The 20,715-nt window shown below is 40.1% G+C and overlaps 1 pseudogene; it reads right to left on the minus strand.

Annotated features, from left to right (window-relative positions):
* Positions 1-18,439: 18,439 nt before the first annotated feature.
* LOC104671080 lies at positions 18,440-19,047 on the minus strand (annotated as a pseudogene).
* Positions 19,048-20,715: the final 1,668 nt, after the last annotated feature.

A 20,715-nucleotide genomic window follows, 5' to 3' on the forward strand; every position in this document is an offset into this window, starting at 1 on the left:
TCCTAATTAAGTGGCTAGAAAGCAAAAAAAAAACTAAAATTTTTTTTTTTAGAGACAAAAGATATACACAAGGGTAATGATATTTATTCCTCAGTAACAATGGAGAATAGAAGATAATCGTATAACATCTTTAAAGAGTGGAAAGAAAAGAGTGTCAAACTAGAATAGTATATTCAGTAAAACAGCCTTTTAAAATAATGGTTATATAAAGATATTCCAATAAATATTGTCAGAGAGAATGTAACCAGCAGACCTGCACACAAGAAAAGTTAAAAGAACTTCTTTAGGCAGTTGGGGAATGAAACTAGCCAGAAATTTTGATGTATACAAAATAAGTTCACTACATAAATGATAAATGTTTAGTAAAATATACAGTGTTTTCCCTTATGTGTATAAAAAAGCAATTAAGACCAGGAGTGGTGGCTCACACCTGTAATCCCAGCACTTTGGGGGACCGAGGTGGTGGATCACCTGAGGTCAGGAATTCAAAAGCAGCCTGGACAACATGGTGAAACCCCATCTCTACAAAAATACAAAAATTAGCCAGGCGTGGTGGTACGTGCCTCTAATCCCAGCTACTCAGGAGGCCAAGGCACAAGAATCACTTGATTGAGGTGGAGGTTGCAGTGAGCCGAGATCGCACCATTGCACTGCAGCCTGGGAGCAAGACTCTGTCTCAAAAAAAAAAAAAAAAAAAAAAAAGCAATTGACTCTGTAAAATGAAAATAATGCATTGCTAAGTTTATCATTAAAGCATTTGATAATATCGCAAAGGACAGAAAGGGGTAAGTAGAAGTATACTATTGTAAGATTGTATGTTCAATAGCATAGTATTCAGTTATAGATTGTGACCCATAGAACCGTAAGTGAGTTAAAATGCAATAATTTTTTAAAATGGCTAACCCATAAGGCAGGAAAGTGGAAAACAAAAAAATGGGTACAACAAGTAGAATAAAATAGCAAAGTGATTACATAAATTCAACCAAATTAATAATTATGTTAAATGTAAGTTCACTAAATATTTCAACTAAAACTCAGATGTTACCAATTTTTAATGAAGATTATCTACTGTCTAGAAAATATGTATTTTATATATAAAGACATGGATAGAGTACATGTAAAATGATAGAGAAAAAAGATGCCATGTAAACAGTAATAAACTGGAGTGGCTGTATTAACATCAGACAAAATGATGTCAAGGCAAGGAGTATTGCCAGATGTAGTAGTTGGGGTCCAGTTAGGAGACAAAAACCACCATTTAAACAGGGAAATTTTAATGTAAGAAATGACTGGAATAATGGCAAACTGACTAGTGAAAGTTAAGATAATTTTAACAAATATAAGATGTCGGGGACAACCATTACGGCTAAGACTGAGATAGAGTTCCCAATATAGAGCTTTCCCCATCTAGGGCTGAAGTCCAGATGTCTTTGGAAAGGGCACACGTCTGATTCACTGGATAGTGGAGAAGTCACTAAGGTGCCTCGTAAGTGGGAGCTTAACTGCGAGTTGCTAGAAGTTTCTGGGGTGCCAGGGAAGCCATCCACAGAAAGTGGAGTCTTAAATCATTAGAGTGAACTCACTGAGTGTCAGAGGGAGCTAGTGGTAGCTGGGCACTGCTGGAACCAAAATCTGGAGAAGCGGCCCTCTCTAGGAGCGCAGCATATTTGCAGGATGGCTCTGGGATTCTAGGGCTGAAAAGGTGTGAGGAGCAGTGACTTGGTTTGGTGTGCATGCCTATACCATCTGGGAAATCCCAGATCCTCCATCCCTATCTCCAGCAGAACACGTGAGAAAGTTGCAGCCTGCAGCATGGGAGAAAGCACACGGAATTAGCATGCAGGGGAGGGTGGAGTGTACCCTACAAGAGCCTAGAGAGTGAGCCATGCCAGAACCGGGAAAGGAAAATCCCTTCCTCCTCCAGCGTCCCTCCAGAACCTCTACTGAAAAGGTTTAACACTAGTCTGGCTAGCAAAGGAGAAATATTTACAAAATCCATCTTCATTTATTACAAAGTAGGCCAAAATATGGTGAATTTGGAGCTAAAAGGAAATAAATCAATAAACAGCATAGTCTGCCCCGTGAGTGCTCACTGTCCGTATATACCTTCCACACACAATTGAATGCCATACAATAATAACTCCACGTTTCACCTAACAGGATACTCATCATCTTCAAAATGAGGAGATGCAACAATCATTGCATACTGTGCTGTGGCTATACTAATTGCCCTTCAGAATCATCACAGTTCCACTGGATAGCCGGTTGCCCAAAGACTAATTGTGAACTTAACCTCTAGCAACTTGCATATAAAATTTTTTTTTTAATAAAAAGGAGCAAGAAGAGGAAAATGTGAGCATATATACATAAGTACATACATATGAAAAGCAAAAAGGAAATGTGCAAAATGACTACAGCCCTTTTTTGCTGCAGTTGGTCACAAGGTCCTAATTGTTACCTATGGCTTCCTTCTTCTACTATTGATTGATTTCGCCCACCTTCAGCCAGAGCCTGGTAGAGTAATTTAAATTCTCATTCCTGAAAGTTCCAAGTCCTCAATTATCCTGCCTTTTATTTTGGTTTCTGTACTTTTCTACTACACTTTTCTGTTGCATATGGAGTACTAATATATACCCCAAACTGTCCTGGATTACAGACATAGTCTTCCTTGCTCCTAATGTATAAAGGCAACCCAGTTTCCTCTTGGCAGTAGGGATCAATCACTCCACCTAGTAGAGCAATCCACCTTTCTGCCTGTTGATTCAGTAGCATGAAGCATCCAAAATAGCCAAATGGAAATCTTTCTCCAATTCAATGGAATCATTGTGTCTCATGGTGGAGCCATGTTCCCTTTAAGAACTCAGATCTCTGAAGTGACAGAGCTCAAAGATGCCAGAAGAAGGAGGAAATATTCTGCAAGTGTGTTATTAGGTGTTGCTATGATTTGAATGTTGGTGACCTCCCAAAATTTGTATGTTGAAATGTAATCACAAATGTGATAGTATTAAGAAGTGGGCCTTTAGGGAGTGATTAAGTCATGAGAGTGGAGCCCTCATGAATGAGATTAGTGCCTTGGTAAAAGAGGTACAAGGGAACTGTTCACCCCCTCCTCCAGGGAAAGAGCCACAAGAAGATGCCACATTGGAAGCAGAAAGCAAGCCCTTGCCAGACAGTGAATCTGCTTGATCTGGGACTTTCCAGCTTCTAAAACTGTGAGAAATAAGTTTCTGTTGTTTATGAATTACCCAGTATAAGGTATTTTCTTATAGCAGCAGAAACAGACTAAGACAAATATAATAGAGGAGCCATTCTTACATCCTACTTTTGATTCCCGAACCCATGTATTCTGGTTATGATGAGGAAAGTGCACTACCTAGTTGTTTGTTTGTTTTTAATTGAAGGATTAGTCCAATCAAACTGCTCCACTATTAACAGAAACTAGAAATAAACCCCTTTGTTATTGACATTTTTTGCTTACCATTAAGATTTTTGTTATTTATGGATTATCTATTTCTGTCTTTTGCCACATATATTTTTTAAAATCTATTCATTCACTCTTTTTGTATATCAAATATATAGATCATTTGGCTATCCTGTAAGTTGCACGTATTCTTCCAGTGTATTATTTCAGTTTTATTTATATATATCTCTCTCTCTCAGGTTTTCATTTTTATGTATTTGGATGTGATCTTTTTAGTGCCCATTTCCTTACTGCTTTTAAGCTTAGAAATACCTCTTCCAATTTAATCAATATTCTGTCATATATTTTATCGTTTGTATTTTCTTTGCGTATAACTAAAACAAATCCACCCAGGACTAATTTTGTTACATGGTAAAAAATGAGGACCTAGTTTGTTTGACCCACAAATATCTAACCAACGTATCCAGCACTATTTACGGAATAATTCTTCCTTTTTGCCACCTAATATCATGCAAATTATATTTTAAATATTTAAAAAGATTTTTTACATACCTAAATCTATTTCAACATATTCCTTGTGGGGGGATGTAAATAAATAAACTATTCTGTTCATTTGGACTATCTGGCTGCTCTTGTAACCACATTGTTTTAATTACTTTATAATATGTGAGACTATTTTGTAAGACTAGTGTGCCTGCCTCTTCAATAGCCACACTTAAATTCCTCTTCTTTATAATTTTTAAAAACTATTCGTACTGGCTTATCCTTTCAGATGAATATTAGAATTGTTTTATCTTCTCCAAATGGGATTTGTATTTAATCACTTTAAAATTATAAATTAATTTGGACTGATTGACAATTGTATTATGGTTCTCCAGAGAAACAGAACCAATGGGATGTACATAAAGAGATGTATTATAAGAATTCGGCACATGTGATTACGGAGGCTGACAAATGCCAGGATCTGCAGGGGGAGGTGGCAAGCTGGAGACTCAGGTGAGCAGACGTTGTCTTTCCTATTTCAATCCTAAAGCCTGAGAACCAGGAGAGCCCACAGTGTCGTTCTAGTCCAAAGGCTGGCAGGCTTAAGATCCAGCAAGAGCTCATGTTTCAACTTGAAAGCAGTTGGGCAGGAGGAATTCTCTTAGAAGAAAGTCAGCCTCTTTGTTTGTTTGTTTGTTTGTTTGTTAGAGACGGAGCCTCCCTCTCTCTCTGTCGCCCAGGCTGGAGTGCAGTGGCGCAATCTCAGCTCACTGCAAGCTCCGCCTCCTGGGTTCAAGCGATTCTCCTGCCTCAGCTTCCCAAGTAGCAGGGACTATAGGCATGTGCCACCACACCTAGGTAATTTTTGTATTTTTGGTAGAGACGGGGTTTCACCATGTTGGCCAGAATGGTCTTGATCTCTTGACCTCATGATCTGCCCTCATCGGCCTCCCAAAGTGCTGGGATTACAGGCGTGAGCCACTGCGCCCATCCAAACCTTTCTTTCACTCATCTTCAATCCAAGTACTTAAGGGCTTCTAGCCCAAAGGTTGTAATACCCTTGGGGTTGCCCGTCTACTGTAGGTTGGGTTATCAGTGCCATGAGGTATCAGTTATGTAATTTCAGTGATTCCACATAGGAGTTAAATGTTCTGATATTTGCATTTAAAACTGGCATTGCCCAATATAAGCAGTAAACATCATACTAATTTTTTTTGTCCCCAGTGCCTGTGAGAACATTGTATTAATATTTTTTTAATTTTATTTACTTGGAATGACATTAAATAGCACATAAAAAACCCTATGACAAGTTGAGAGAGACCACAGAAGGAAGGAAAAAGGTTTATATTTAACACCTTAAACCACACTATTTCCTGCTTTTTTTTTTTTTTTTTTTTTTTTTTTTTTTTTTTTTTTTTTTTAAACAAAGGGCCCTGTATTTTCATTTCACACTAGGCTTCAAAAACTATGTAGCCTATCTTTTCCTGGGATATGGAAATTTGGGCCAGTATGCAAGTATGTCTAAGTTTGGATAAATACAGGATGGTAAGAAACACATAAGGGAAAGAGTAATATTTTCTTTTCTTTTCTTTTGAGACAGAGTCTCACTCTGTCGCCAGACTGGAGTGCAGTGGCGCAGTCTCGGCTCACTGCAACCTCCAATTCTCAGATTCAAGCAATTCTCCTGCCTCAGCCTCCCAAGTAGCTGGGACTACAGGTGCACACCACCACACCCAGCTAATTTTTTGTATTTTTAGTAGAGACGGGGTTTCACCATGTTGGCCAGGATGGTCTTGATCTCTTGACCTTGTGATCTGCCCACCTTGGCCTTCCAAAGTGCTGGGATTACAGGCATGAGCCACGATGCCCAGCCAAAAGTAATGTTTTCTATTACATGGAAGTGGATTTTGATTTTCTCAAAATTATAATGGAGGAAGGAATATTAAGATGGTAAAAAGGCTCATGATACCAAAGACATCACCCACATAGTGATAAACTCTAAGAGAATTTGATGTTTAAAGAGTTATGATGAACTGTCTCATCGATTTCTTGACTTTCATCAGTAAGAATTAGGGACTCAACAACCAAATTCCAAATAGGTTTGCATTAAAAAGGGTGTAACTCCAGCAGAATGTAAATGTATATAAAATAGATAATAGCAAGATGTTATAATGTTTTCATTTTGCATGAGGCAGAAGCTGTTTGGGGGGAAAAAATTGAGGCTTTAAAGAACACAGAACATACCTTCAGCTGTCATGGCAGAGTGGTGGAGCACGAGGAAACAACCGTGACAAGTCAGCTAGTCTTAGAACAAATTAGGGAAGGAAATGATGAACAACAGCTGCAAAGAAAAAAATGCAAGAATTTGCAAAGGATGTCCACTTTGTCTTTAATTTACCCAATGCTGGAAAGAATACTGGTCACCTCACTTTTCGGTAATAAATATACATATCATCGTCTTCAGACACAGAAAAATGAGAAATAATTGTTTAAAAGTCATTGAAATGGCTTTCACCTCCTGTACTTCATTATCACACAATGTCTTGCTAGAGAGGCATTTTCATTCCAGATGAATATGTGGTTGATTAGAGCTTTTCCAAAAGCAAATTGTCTGAGGTTCTCTGTACTGGATTTCCTGGTACCAATTCCTCATTAAGGTGATTCATGAATTTTTTTTCAATTAGGTTCCAATGTCTTTTTAAAAATTAATTTGGTGTCTACCTTTCAACTAAATGAATGAGCCAGTGTATCATTCAGACAGGTGTGGACTTGCATAACTATAAAGTTAAATGAGCCTTGCATAGAATTGAGAAAATGGGCAAGGATTAAAAGTGGAATCCGAACAGGAATAACTGTTTCAAAAAGAACAAATTAGAAAATATGAATAAACAGGTGAGCTACATGAGCCCTTCCATTAAGAATAGCATGGCGAGTAAGCCTGGGCTCTGGAGTCACACTTTTCCGAGCTCCAATCTTGGCTGTTTTGCTAACTTCCTTTGTAATTAAACAAGGTCGTAACACTTTCCACCCCTAGCTCTTTCATGTGTGAGATGAGATCATGATAGCAGCTGTGTCCTTGGGTGGTGGTGAGAATTAAATGGGAAATTGCCTTGAAAGCACCGAACTGAGCGCATAGTAAACATTTAATAAACGTTAGTTACTATTATTCCTGAAATAATACTATTCATTTAGAATCAGCTTATTAGTAATCAATGCTAACTTGACCTTAACGATTAAAATAAAGATAAAAATTCATGGGCTATCAAAACATATAATGTGGTACTTATTATTTAAGTGGAATGAAAACAGTGAAAAGATGTTTTTTCAAAATTTCATCTGGCAAATACTGCCAAATAGTTTACAGCAATCCTATAATTTCTATACGTCATTATCCTGTTCCATGAGGGGGAAGAAAGGATGTATTTTAATTGTTGTGACCACCTTCATCTATTGAGGTCTCGATTTTTCAGGCACCTCCTTCGTTTTATTAAATATTTTATGCTGTGCATGTAAAATATGTAGTCCATGTACCCAGGGATATTTCTGTCTACTAGTTTTCCTTGTTCCTAAAAACAGAAATGAGGAATGCCTATGGCTAAAAAGAAAAAAAAAAATGTCTTCCTGTCAGCAGCTCCTTCTGCTGATATATCACTGATGCCAAATTATATATTCGCATAATTTGCATTTTCCCACTCTTAGGTTTTTTTGTTTTTTAAATCATTAGGTCAAAAGCTAAAATACATTCCTTTTTATAGCAGAAAATTGCTCCTGCTGTTCAAAGTCAATTTGAAAGATTTGATCATCAGAAAAACATGTGTGTGTGTATATATAATTTCTTAATTTGGCTTCAAACCCCTACTTACTCAGTACTGCCACACAACAGCCTTTTTTAATGTAAGATTTTCCTTTAAGAAATGGGAATAAAGCTTTTGGGTATTTATTTATTTTTTGAAAAGTGCTGTTTAATCCTGTGCTTAGCATAGTGCCTGGTATTTGAAAGATAACCAATATATATTTGTTGAAAAATAAGTGAATGAATGTGTACGTGAATGAATGAATAAGCAAAGTAAGACATATCAAGCCTGAAGGGTAGATAGAGTCTGCTTGACTTTTCCTTTACTGCTTGACAGATTTCCTAACATTTTCTGCCTCCTAACATTAAAACAAATAAATACAATGACATACTTGAGAGTTTTCTAGTAAGATACATGTCCCAACAACTAAAAATCATCTCCGGCCGGGCGCGGTGGCTCACGCCTGTAATCCCAGCACTTTGGGAGGCCGAGGCGAGCGGATCACAAGGTCAGGAGATCGAAGCCATCCTGGCTAATACAGTGAAACCCCATCTCTATTAAAAATACAAAAAATTATCCGGGCATGGTGGCACGCGCCTGTAGTGCCAGCTACTCAGGAGGCTGAGGCAGGAGAATTGCTTGAACTCATGAGGTGGAGGTTGCAGAGGGCCAAGATCGCAACATATATATTGCACAACATATTGCACTCCAGCCTGGGTGACAGAACAAGACTCTGTCTCAAAAACAACAACAAAAAAAGCATCTCCATGAGATGGATTTTTTTCTCGGGTACTAAATGCTGATAGTAGCTAACATATAGTCATCACATATATTATGCATATAAGATGCTTAGCATATATATACATACATATATGCCAGACAGTATGCTGAGCATTTTATGCACATACTCTTATTAATATCCTCAACATTCCTATGAGAGAGTAGATAATATATGCCCCAGCTTATACCTGAGGCATAAAGAAGTGAAATAATTTCCCTAGGGTTATATAAGACTCAGACCCAGGTTTGCCTAATTCCTAAGCCAAGCTCTTAACCACCATGATGAATTCCTTACTGTGATGCAAGAATACTGGGAAGTAAACAGAGGTGGCTTCTAAGCCATGGAAGAGATGCTAGTGAGACTAGGGTTTGCTGGGAAATTTAGGACTCTGAGCAAGTGCTGTGGAGCTGGAGCAGACTGGGCAAGAGGCATCAGAGAAAGACAGAATATTAAAGCGAAGAACTGGGTTGGGGGAAGGCGTATTATTGACCTATATCTAGGGTCATATAATTTATCATCCAAACCAGGACACTTTTGAAAGTGCAAAGGGACTCTATTCAGAATTACATCAAGACACTGCTACAAACTGGGACTATCCAAGCTAAACTAGGACACATAGTCATCTTTCCCATGTCCCTCTCTTGCTAACTTATTTTTTCCTTTTTTTCCTCTCTCTTTCTCTTCTCCCTTTTCTCTCCCTCTTCATCCTCCATATGTCCCTCACTGGCTCTTTGCATCTCTCTTAAATGGCAGTAATTTGCTGTGATGAACTGGAGTTGGGATGCTCTTTAAGTGCGTCACATTCGAACCGAGTTAAACAAATGCTCCAAAACAATAGTTCCATTGTTGCTCTATTATTTATCTATTGATGCATTGCAAATTACCCCAAATTGCAGCAGCCTAAGAAAACAAGCTTTTATGATTTCACACAGTTTCTGAGTCAGTCAGGAGCAGCTTTGCTGGGTGATTCAAGCTCAAGGTCTCTCGTGAGGATGCAGTCAAGCAGTTGGCTCACACTACAGGTCAAGGAATGACTGCAGTTTGGAGGACTGACTTCCAGAACACTCACTCACATGGCGACCCCCATCCTCTGCTACACGGCCCTCTCCATGGGTCTGCTCATGACAGGGCAGCTAACTTCTAACAGGGCAAGTGATGTGAAGCTGAGGAGGAAGCCACGGTGTCTTTTTATGAACCAGTCTTTGAAATTGCCCACTGTTAATTCTGCTTTATGTTATTCATTAGAAGTGAGTCACTAAGTGCTATAGTCTGAATGTTTGTGTTCTGCCAAAATTCATATGTTGAAACCCTAACCCCCAGGTGATGGCAGTGTTCAGGGGTGGAGCCTGTGTTCGTCCATTTTCACACTACTGATAAAGACGTAAGACTGGATAATTTATAGAGAAAAAGAGGTTTAATGAACTCACAGTTCCACGTGGCTGGGGAGGCCTCATAATCATGGCATAAGGCAAAAGGCATATCTTACATGATGGCAGGCAAAGAGAGAATAAAAGCCAAGTGGAAGGGAATTTCCCTTATAAAGTCATCAGATCTCGTGAGACTTATTCACTACTATGAGAACTGTATGGGGAAACCATCCCCAGATTCAATTATCTCCCACTGGGCCCCTCCCACAATACGTGGGAATTATGGGAGCTACAATTCGAAATGAGATTTGGGTGGGGACACAGCTGAAACATATCAGAGCCTTTGCGAGGTGATTAGGTCCTGAGGATGGAGCCCTCATGAAAGAAATTAGTGCCCTTATAAAAGAGGCCCCAGCAAGCATGTTGGCCTCTTCTACTATGTAAGAGTACAGAGAAAAGGCATCTTTGAGGAACCAGAAAGCTGGCCTTCACCAGACATCAAATCTGCCAGTGGCTTGATCCTAGACTTCCCAGCCTCCAGAACGGTCAGAAAGAAATTTCTGTTGTTTAGAATCTACCTAGTTTGTGACACTTTATTATAGCAGCCAGAATGGACTAAGACACTAAGTCCACTCATCACTCAAGGATAGGGGATTCGCCTTCTTGAAAGGCGAAGTATCAAAGAACTTGTGCACATATTTAAAATCATCACAGCTACATAGTTTTTCAAACTGTTTGACTCTTTGATTTAATTTTACTTCTGGGGCCCTGTCCAAAGAAAACAACAAAATAGAAAGGGAATGTTAGATGAGGCAACTTATTTATGGTATGTTATACCAGTGAAAAATTAGAAAACACCTACATAATTAGCAATAGGGTAATGGTTTAATGAATTATAGTACTTCTACAGAATAGAATATTATGCAAACATTTAAAAGTATTCTAGACTGGGCATGGTGGTAATCCCAGCACTTTGGGAGGCTGAGGCAGGAGGATCACTTGAGCCCAGGATTTGGAGGCTGCAGTGAGCTATGATCATGCCACTGCACTTCAGCCTGGACAACAGAGCGAGATCCTGTCTCAAAAAACTTTTTTAAAAAATTTTAATAAGATAATTCTGAAGCCTGTAGAGTAGCATGAAAAAAATGTTTGTAATGAAATATTTATGAGAACACAAAATTGTATGTAGGCTATCATTTCAACTCTAAAAAGAAAACACACAAAAAGAGACCAGATGGAAACAAGCTAAAATAACAATGGTTGTGCTAATTGGTAAAATCATGGGAAGATTTTGTCTTTCTCTGTTTTCAAAGTTTCTACTCTATAACTGTTATGTATTGTTCTGCTATATATAATTTTGTTTTTTTTATTTTAAAAGAGATAATTAAAGATAATATTGACTTTCTAAATAAGGAATTTAGTAGGCTTTTTTTTTTTTTTTTCTTTTTTGAGACAGAGTCTTGCTCTGTCGTCCAAGCTGGAGTACAGTGGTGCGATCTCTGCTCACTGCAGGCTCTGCCTCCTGGGTTTGAGTGATTCTCCTCCCTTAGCCTCCTGAGTAGCTGGGACTACAGGTGCCTCCCACCACACCCAGCTAATTTTTGTATTTTTAGTAGAGACTGGGTTTTGCCTTGTTGGCCAGGCTGGTCTGGAACTCCTGACCTGAAGTGATCTGCCTGCCTCAGCCTCCCAAAGTGCTAGGATTACAGGCGTGAGCCACCACGCCTGGCCAATGAGGTATATATTCTTTTCTATTCAGCAAAAATAGACTGTACTGCGATTGACAGGCTGTGTGGGTGTTATATTAGTAAGGGAAGACATGATGCACTCAAGCATGGCAACTGAGAAGAATTTAATTAAAGGAAACTGACAGAGTGTGGTTGAGCACCCTTGGGAGTTATGCGCTCACCCCCACCCCAGGCCTGAGGGACAAAGAGAGACAGGTACTGTATCCCACAGAAGCTGTGATCTTCGGTGTCAGGCTGGGGGAGGTGCAACGAACATCCTCATATTCATGTCTGGCCTCTGATCCACTGCCTACCTTCCACCGGTTGAACCAACCAAAATCCAGAACACAAAGGAGCCCTAGATCTTAAGGGGTGAGCCTTCCATAACACAAAGAAGGGTGGAGAAGGCATCTAGAGGCGCAAATGCAAATATCCAATAACGGGACTGTGCTACGGAGCTGGACCATGTGCTGCTTTGATGACAAGATTCCAGAGCTCTTACTTACAATCTGTATCTTTATACTAAAAATTTACATCAGCAGTATTTAAGGAATATATATTTTGGCATCAAAACATTCACAGAAACATGCCCAGGTAACCCACTAATTATGGATGATTGGGCTTTTAGACACAGACTGCCTGCGGTTTAGGTCATGGCATTTCAAACTGATTCTTGTATCTGAATATATTAGGTTGGTGCAAAAGTAATTGCGGTGTTTGCCGTTAAAAGTACTGGGATGGGCTGGGCGTGGTGGCTCATACCTGTAATCCCAGCACTTTGGGAGGCCAAGGAAAGTGGATCATGAGGTCAGGAGTTCCAGACCAGCCTGGCCAAGATGGTGAAACCCCGTCTCTACTAAAAATACAAAAATAAGCCAGGCATGGTAACGGGTGCCTGTAATCCCAACTACTTGGGAGGCTGAGGCAGGAGAATCGCTTGAACCTGGGAGGCGGAGGTTGCAGTGAGCTGAGATCTCGCCATTGCGCTCCAGCCTGAGCAACAGAGCAAGACTCCATCTCAAAAATAATAATAATAATAAAACAAAAATAAAAAAAGTACTAGGATTACAGGTGTACGCCACCACTTTAAAAGTAATGGCAAAAACCACGATTACTTTTGCACCAACCTAATACACATCTCATAGCAAGTGTTATTTAAGCAGAGACAGTGTACAAACCAGCAGGACATCTTCAATGATACTCACACCAGTGGACCTCCTGATAGAATTATCCCCATTCAAATAAGAGCTGTAGAAGCAGACATTTTCTTTATCTGTACTAGGAACTTCACGAAGGCAAGCGCCTTGTTTTTGGTTTGGTTGGGTTTATTTTTTTGCACATCATATAACCATCGCCTAGCACAATAACCTAGAACACAGGCAGTCATCCAAATGTGTTGAATGGATGAATGGATGGACCTGTTAAAAGACTTTCGCATGTTGCTTTCCCTGTTTTCTTGTTTGGGAAATAAGAAATGTCTCAGGAAATGTTGGAAAATTTAAGTAACTTGCTTAAGATCAAACAGCTAGCAGGTGACAGAAGTATAATTCAAACGCAGATGTTTCCGTTGCAACCCTCTGAGGAAAATCAGACTCTTACACTGGTAGTTCAGTTATATTTCTAAATATCTAGCCTGAAATATGACCATTCCTTTGCAATGCAAAAATGATAAAACTTTATCTTCTCTTCTCTGTCTCTGGAAACACATTTAATGTTCTTCCGAATGAGACTGTTTCATTATATAGTTGACATGAAAGTATTCTTTTTCTGTGTGAGAGAACATGATGGTAAAAATAACCCCACCCACCATTGCCTATTTAAGATGGAACTTCTGTACCATTTTTTTAGTCTATCAGCGGTTGTCTCGAAGCCGGTACTCTTTCCAAACCCCCTCCCACCTCCAAGCCCCACTCAGTAGGAGGGTGGTTTTGTTTGCCATACTGCCTAGGAAAGGGGGTGGCCCTGTATTTAGTTGTGCAGAGGAACCAGACGTGCTGAATGGCCTGCAGTGCTCAGGACAGCCCCACACAGTGAATAACTGCCATGTCCCCAATGCCACAGCATTGTAGCCCCTGAGTGATTCTTCTGCTTTTTCTAGGTTAGATCTTTTACCCAAGAATATCAACTATCCTGGGTATACTTTATGTATATATTTTTGTTTGTTTGTTTGTTTGTTTGTTTGTTTTTGAGACAGAGTCTCACTTTGTCACCCAGGCTGGAGCGCAGTGGCGTGATCTCAGCTCACTGCAAGCTCCGCCTCCCGGGTTCACGCCATTCTCCTGCCTCAGCCTCCCGAGTAGCTGGGACTACAGGCGCCCGCCACCGCGCCCGGCTAGTTTTTTGTATCTTTGGTAGAGACGGGGTTTCACCGTGTTAGCCAGGATGGTCTCGATCTCCTGACCTCGTGATCCACCCACCTTGGCCTCTCAAAGTGCTGGGATTACAGGCGTGAGCCACCGCGCTCAGCCACTTAATATTCTTTTCATAAAACCTAACCATGACATTTTACTTGGTTCCCGCTGTGAATTTTAAATTCCTAGGCTTAGCTTCTTTGATGAAGCTTGCCACGCTTGGAGTCTAAGAGAAAACAAGCTGATCTTGTGCTCGTGGTGATGTGGGAGGAACAGCAGGCTGGACGTCAGGAGACCTGGGTTCTTGGCTTGTCCACATAGCTGTGTCACCTTGAGCAACTCGTCTAATTTCTTCGTGCTCCTGTTTTCTCATCTGTAGCATGAGAAAGGATGCACAGAATGAAATAATTTTTCAAAGCTACAGCCCTAACCCTCTCCGATTAGCTGCAGGGCTAAGCAAACTAGAGCCAAAAGAAGGAGTTATTGTTAAACAGTCGAAGGAATGATGGAAAGATCAAATCCCCAAAGAAAACTTCAAATATGACCTCAGTTAACACCCAAATGGGCTGGGCTTATGTACACTCCGCTGAAGCCGAAATAACCATTCCTACTTCCCAAATCTGTGTCTCTTTTCTTTTCTTTTTTTTTGAGAGGGAGTCTCGCTCTGTCGCGGCCCAGGCTGGAGCGCAGTGGCCGGATCTCAGCTCACTGCAAGCTCCGCCTCCCGGGTTCACGCCATTCTCCTGCCTCAGCCTCCCGAGTAGCTGGGACTACAGGCGCCCGCCACTTTGCCCGGCTAGTTTTTTGTGTTTTTTTTTTAGTAGAGACGGGGTTTCACCGTGTTAGCCAGGATGGTCTCGATCTCTTGACCTCGTGATCCGCCCGTCTCGGCCTCCCAAAGTGCTGGGATTACAGGCTTGAGCCACCGCGCCCGGCCTGTGTCTCTTGTCTGCATCTCACTTGGAGGTCACAGTCTCATGAAGGTTGTAGTTAATGGCAGATGTGGTGGCCAAAGACTTTTTTCTTCCTTAGTTGATGGTGAGCCCCATGGAGTGTGATGGGCCCATTTACCTTGAAAGCCTTTCCTCTGGATTTCCTTTCTGCAGATTTTTCCTTTCCAGAATCTAGAACACCTGCTCCTTCACTGGTCTCTGGGCCTTTCCGAGAATCTGTTTCTTCCTCTCCATTCCTCTTGCCATTGTCCCAATTCAAGATTTCATTTTTTTTCTATTCTTTTCTTTCTTATCAAGACAGAGTCTCCCTCTGTCTCAGAGTGGAGTAGCTCACTGCAACCTCTGCCTCCCAGGTTCAGGCAATTCTCCTCCCTCAGTCTCCTGAGTAGCTGGGACTAACGGCGCCCACCACCACACCTGGCTAATCTTCGTATTTTTAGTGGAGACAGGGTTTTGCCATGTTGGCCAGGCTGGTCTGGAATTCCTGACCTCAAGTGATCCGCCCGCCTCAGCCTCCCAAAGCCAAAGTGCTGGTGTTCCAGGCGGGGGTTTCTAAGCTCACTTGTTCTAGTCGGTTGTCTGTTTGGTCTTAGATTGTTTTTTTTTTTTTTTTTTTTTTTTTTTTTGCTTCACTTTATACACAGGGCACTGACCCCTGCAAACAACATTTCCCATGCTCTCATACTATCTGGCTTTCAGGTAAACCTGCGTTCTCTCTCTCCTCTTTCTCTCGTCTTTCTCTCTTCTCTCTCCTCTCCTTTCTTCTCTCCTCTCTTCTCTCCTCTCTCTCTCTTTCTCTTTTTCTCTTTCTCTTTCTCCTCTCTCTCTCTCTGTGTCTCAGGCTATGTCTGTAGTAGTGGCTAAATCACCTCCATGGTCCCCAACAACTACCAGGTGACCCATCATTCATCTTGGGCTGCAGTGACACCACCTTCCCTTTGTCCTTCCAGCCCTGGAGGTGGTAGTGACTTTCTACAATTGGTCATCTTTGTGTTTGTTTCCCCTCATCCTAATTGTTCATTCAACTTTTCCAACATCTTTGAATTTTATTTCCTATTTTAGATTCCTCCCATTGAAATCCCTAGTGTGATATTTTCTTCTAGTTCTCAAAATGGGCCTCTCAGGAAGAGAAGGCATTCCCTGCACATGGAAACCGTCCCTTCCTCTCTCCATGATGCAAACTCCTACATGTTTTTTAAGCTTTAGCACAAATTCTACTTTTCTCTCAAGGCTTTCCTGACTATTCCAGGCACACTGAGTCACTTCTCCTTTGCTGCCAATGTACTTGTTATATTATTGCGGTGTGCATTTATCTTATTATAGAAAAGGTTTGCACATTGATCTCCTTACTAGACCAGAAGCTCCTTGAAGCTAAAGACTAAATTTTTAATGTGTGTGTGTGTGTGTGTGTGTGTGTGATAGAGTTTCACTCTTGTCGCCCAGGCTGGAGTGCAATGGTGCGATCTCGGCTCACTGCAACCTCTGCCTCCTGGGTTCAAGTGAGTCTCCTGCCTCAGCCTCCCAAGTAGCTGGAATTACAGGTGCCCGCCACCAGGCCCAGATAATTTTTTGTATTTTTAGTAGAGACGGGGTTTCACTGTGTTGGCTAGGATGGTCTTGAACTCCTGACCTTGTGATCTGCCTGCCTCGGCCTCCCAAAGTGCTGGGATTACAAGTGTGAGCCACCACACCTGGCCTAAATTTTTAAATTTGAATATCACCAATATCTGGACACATGGCAGGCAATTAGTAAATATTTGTCAAATAATACACTACAAAATTTTGCAAAATTTCTAGTCATATTTAAGCAGCCTCAATAGGGTCATGATTCCTAAATTTTGCAAACATCAGATACTTTAGCTGTTTTACAATGAAAACAGTTATAACTGACCTCTTTATAAAGAAAATAAGTTAATAACTTTGAGCTAGATATTTTATTCCAGTGTTGGTTGCATTATATCATTCATTGCAGGGCTTACTAATTTTTAACCAAATAGTGGAATACTAATGTTTTAACTTTAGTTTCAGTCATTGGAATTTGCATTCAGGTTTGTGTATTCATATTCCAAAATGCTGCTTATTAAACAGTAATTACAAATTTCTATAATTAGGAATAGGTCGTGACCACTGGAAACACACACAGACATATATATATGTCACATCATATATATAGTCCAATTTACCTTTTCTCCTCATTAAAAAATATTTTAGAACTGTGTAATTTCTACACCATAATTAAATCAACATATTCTTTCAACAATTCACAAAGTGATTATGCCAAGTTGTCAAATCTTTTATGATTCCTGGAAGTTAAAAAATGTCATCTTTAACATTTTATTGAATTAAAAAGAAAGCTTAAAGGAATAAAAATGTATTACCCAAACCTCTTATTTGACTGAAAACATAAAATCCCAAATCTCTAATCATTTGGATTCAGAACCCTCAACATCTATACTGAATGTTTGAAAAACAAAAACAGATCCAGTCTCATACTCCAGATATAAAGGCTATTGATATTCCAGCTACCAACCTAGCATTTCATATGACATGGCCCATTATCAAAAAGACTGAAATATGAGCAAATAGAGAAAGGTTTTATCAACCAGTGAAATAATCCAAATAAATTCAGAATACACCCTGCCTATCACTTGAAAATAATAACTCAAAGTCTTATAGGACATGATTACACTGGATAAATTCTAGTGATGGAAGAATCCCTGATGACATAACTTTTCTCCTACAAATCAGAAGCCAACATGCCTTTTTTTGTTAAATGCCATCATTAAATATTTATTCTTTATTTTGCCTGCTCTTTTTGAAGGCCAGAGAAAACTCTGCTTAGACTTTTTTTGTTGTACAGTTACAAATTGCAATGTAAACTTGATGTCCAACTTACATTTAAAGTCTTTGACAATACTTGGACATACTTATTAAAATTAAACATTAAAACTTATTTGATGTATTTTCTTTTCTTGCTTTTTTTTTTTCTCCTGGGGAGCGTGTCTTGAACCAGAGCCAATGTGGATTTCCACAGACCGCTGGGCAAGACACGTTGACTCCACCTCCAGTCACATCTGCTGTACAGAAAACCCGACATGACTTATCTAGCGTACAATTTGACAGAGACAGAACTGAATATAACCAGTTATTCTTCAGGTGCCCCCAGTGATTACCTGCTTAACCAACAGAACAGAAAGGGTCTTAATGGCCACTGGATAAAGAGACCATTCTGTGTTTCAAGGCTGGAGTTATCCAGGAATAAAGCTATATCTTCAAGCACTGTTGGTTTAAAATCTAAATCTAATATTTAGCTTTATGTAAAGAAATTTGGACAGAACATTCTAAGTTTCTCCGTGCATATACTTTTAAAGTAATCATGTGTACGTAAGCCTTGGGTTGAAGAAATCTATGTATAGTGTTTTTTCTATGATCCAACTGGTACCTTATTCTTCTTTTTTTTTCTCCCAAATCAATAGGTCTTTTATTGCATCATTTAAATATCACAAATAGGTCTTAGGGATCATCCGGCATCTTGTTTCTGTAGCTGGAGAACCCTTAGGTCTTATTCAGCAGCCTGCTTAACTGTTCCTTTTTCAGAGACATAAATACAATCCACACATTTTCCGATATCCTTGTTTTTATTTAATTGTCATGGCTGGCTGAATCAAAGCAGCCGAATTTGCAACAAGATCAATGTCATTTCCTTCAAGGGTTAATTCATCTTTCTGAGCTTGAGATACTGAACAAGCAACACCTGGCCTCCTCCAAACCCGGTAGATTTATTTTTCAACCAGGAAATTTCGGATCTCAACCAGAGACCGATTTTTCTGGATAATGACATTGATAGAGAAGTGAGTACACAGAGAGCTCATCTTGTAACAGAAGCCCAGTGCAACATCCTTGACCATGTCCTGTGCATGACTACAAATAGTGCAAATGGCAGCCCGTTCCTTTCTGTTCCCCCTCCATTTTTTGTCAATCCCGGAGCCTCATTTTTTTCTTTCCAAGGAGTCTGAGGTCTACACTGATGTGATTGAAGTCCACACTGATGTGATTGAAGTCCCTCCACAGGGTTCCCCTAGGGCCCTTCGCAATTACTGGGCATCCCTTTGAAGTGATATCTACATTTTCTGGAATATGGACAGTCTGGTTGCAGAGAATGGTCTTCATTCTCACAGTAGACACAGCGAAAATGTGGTTCTTGACTCTTTAGATTCATCTTCAAAGGAAGAAATCTAGTACCAAAAACGTAAAATTGTGTTCAACTTCCTGTTACCTCTCATTTTTATTTCTATACAACAGTGAAGGGATTATTACATAGGGGACCTTTTGTTCCTTACATTTACAAATATAAAGCCTTATGAATATTCAGACAAGATAAAACGTCTAACCAATTCTGGCCAACAGAACTTTCTTCAGTGATGGAACGTTCTAGATCTGCAGCATCCAATACAGTAGCCACTAGACACATGTGGCTACTAAGCATTTGAAATGTGGCTATTGCAACTAAGAAATTTTTAATTTCATTTCATGTTAATTTTAATAAATTTGAATAGTGGCAACAAATGTTGCTAGTGGGTACTTATTGGACAATGCAGGTCAAGAGAGTGATTTGAATGGCAACAAGTAAGCTTCTTCACCCCCAAATTCCTGTATCCCTATTTCTCATGGTGCCTTTGTCTCCTTGAGCTGAAACTGACTCTTTAAGCAATGAGATGCAGAATGAAATTAAAACTGTGTGCCAGTCAAAAAGAGTTCTTGGTTGTAAACACAAGTCAACTCTAGTTGACTTACATAAAAAATGTTTTGCAATTATACAGGCACTCCTCCAAAGTCAAAAGGAAGCCTGGCAAGTCAAGCTTGAGCTGGAACAAAGGAAGCTGGTGCATGGCCAAGATCTTGCCACCAAGAACAGTCAGCCCAGGATGCCATTGCTGGTCTTGCCATTCCTGGACACTTGCCACTACACTGCAGAATTCTGCTGCCCTTGGTCACTCTCTGCTGGCTGTTCAGCTTTCAATTCCACAATGGCCACTTCTAATAATATGCAGTTGACGTTGGGTTATTGTATCACCCCTTAGAGATCCACAGTATAGCTGTGTCAGTCCATTGGAAGGACATGTCTGCTTACCTTTTGGGTTCATAGACAGTGCCCCTCCGCATTTAGGAGCAAAGAAGGGAATCGGTGTAAGCAAAAGTATTTATTTCAATGAAAATTTCCTGTTTTATTTCCAAAGAGATTGACCTTAGTGCCAATTCTAAAGAAGTGGACACAGAATCAGAATGATTTGCTATATAGAAAAATGTTTTAAGTTTTTAAAATTTTTTGAATATGGTTGGCATTTTTATTAATCGTTAGCCATTAAATTATAATATAAAAATTGTAGAATTATAACTTTTTGTTGTCTTGAGAAGGAGTTTCGCTCGTTACCCAGGCTGGAGTGCAGTGGCATGATCTTGGCTCACTGCAGCCTCCGCCTCCCGGGTTCAAGTAATTCTCCTGCCTCAGCCTTCTGAGTAGCTGAGATTACAGGCGCCCGCCACCACACCTGGCTAATTTTTTGTATTTTTGGTAGAAATGGGGTTTCACCATGTTGGTCAGGCCGGTCTCAAACTCCTGACCTTAGGTGATCTGCCCCCCTTGGCCTCCCAAAGTGCTGGGATTACAGGCGTGAGCCACCAGGCCTGGCCAATTACAACATAATTATAATTAGTTACAATGATTTATAATTGGTCATGAAGTTATAATTCACATTTATAATTGCCTTGCTTAAGCTAACGCTTGATACTATTGAAATCTATGGAGCAAAGGTGAAGAGTGCGGCACTGCTTGGTGTG

This window comes from Rhinopithecus roxellana, chromosome 9 (assembly GCF_007565055.1).
Source record: "Rhinopithecus roxellana isolate Shanxi Qingling chromosome 9, ASM756505v1, whole genome shotgun sequence".
In the NCBI taxonomy this organism is placed as follows: domain Eukaryota; kingdom Metazoa; phylum Chordata; class Mammalia; order Primates; family Cercopithecidae; genus Rhinopithecus; species Rhinopithecus roxellana.